The following is a 1,796-nucleotide window of genomic DNA, read 5'->3' as shown; positions in this document are numbered from 1 at the left end:
TTCTGTTCTGTTCTGTTCTAGTTCTAGTTCTGTTCTGTTCTAGTTCTGTTCTAGTTCTGTTCTAGTTCTGTTCTAGTTCTGTTCTAGTTCTGTTCTAGTTCTGTTCTACTTCTATTCTAGTTCTATTCTTATTCTGTTCTAGTTTTGTTCTAGTTCTATTCTAGTTCAGTTCTGTTCTAGTTCTGTTCTAGTTCTGCTTCAGTTTTGTTCTGTCTGTCTTTTCCTACTAAAAATTTAAATAAACTAATTTCATATTGAAAACAACCCCTTTTATCTGTGTTAGTTATAGATGTTATTCATACATACATATAACTAAGATTGAGTATTTCTGTGATTTGTTTTTTTAGGTCACTTTCAATTGTTCTAATTACGGACATCTAGGAAATGAGTTTATGATCTATATAATATACGTAATGCTGATAAGTAGCAAAAATGAAAACCGAAAGAAATATAGATCAATGTTTAGCAAATATTTGTTTAACTAACAGCATATAAAATAGACAATTACTTAACAATGTAATATGAACAAATGTTATTGAAAATATTTGTAATGTAATTTTGTGTTTAATAGATAAACAATATGTTGTTTATCTATACTGCTTTGAATATGTTGTTGTAGAACAAAAACACGTTGGCAAATATTTTTTTCAGACTTATAGGCGGTCTGTGAGATATCTAAGTTTTTTTTGTGAGATATCCAGATTTATAATGAAGTTTTAAATACAATGTACTCTTTTTACTAGTTATTTCTATTTTATTTATTCAGTCTTTTAATTTGCACTTAAGCTTTAAACACTTACAACTGTGGCTTCCTTTTGTATTTATTCGTTGTTGTTTAGCAAAAGAACTAAACAAAAAGTAATATGATGATAAAGATAAAAACCACTTTTATTTTATAAACAGATTTCTATTTCCTTTATCATAGTTGTAACTTAATATAAAAGTTGTTGTACAAAAGTTATCATATTTATATTACAAACTAAATTCAAATGCTAAAGTTAGAAACTATATGTTTTCTAAAGAAAAAAAAAAAAACAATAATGAAAACATCATCATGATTATCTTGACAACCAACCAACTTCAATTCTTTTGAACCATTATTATTTTGTTCTTCTTCATAAAGAAAACTACAACTTCCTCTTTGCAGCTCCCTTTTTTGTGAAACTATAGAAAAAAAAGCTTTTGAAATGATATTTCACTTTGTAGTCGTACTCATATATGACAATGATTAACCAACGAACCACTCTGCTGCCCGTGAATTGAAACAACATTTCTCATTCCCTGCATCAGTTGTAGTCTGAATAGTTTGTGTGTTGTTTCTATAACAAAATAATTCTTTTGTTAAATTTATTTGTACTTTATATGTTGTCTACTTTTCTTTTCTCGTTTTATGACACAATATGTCTATGTACACCTTGTAGCTGCAGCTTTTAGTATGGAGATGATGTTGTCTTTATGCAAAAACTTACTTCTGTTTGTAGTATGTATTTTAATTCATTGCAGCATGAAATTTCTTTTAATTTTTTATTTTTTTAAAATAACGTAAAAAGAAATAAACAGACCTTTCATGTGTTATTTTTAATTTTTATATGTTAACAATTTCCTCATGCAACACAATAGAAATTGTGTCCATTGGAAAAAAGGAAGTAAATTTATTTTGTTCGCAAGTCTTGTAAAACAAAAAATGTAGAACTAGAACTAGAACAGAACTAGAATAGAACTAGAACAGAACTAGAACAGAACTAGAACAGAACTAGAACAGAACTAGAACAGAACTAGAACAGAACTAGAACAGA

Source organism: Lucilia cuprina, chromosome 5 (assembly GCF_022045245.1).
Source record: "Lucilia cuprina isolate Lc7/37 chromosome 5, ASM2204524v1, whole genome shotgun sequence".
Classification (NCBI taxonomy): domain Eukaryota; kingdom Metazoa; phylum Arthropoda; class Insecta; order Diptera; family Calliphoridae; genus Lucilia; species Lucilia cuprina.
Note: the sequence above shows the minus strand (reverse complement) of the source record.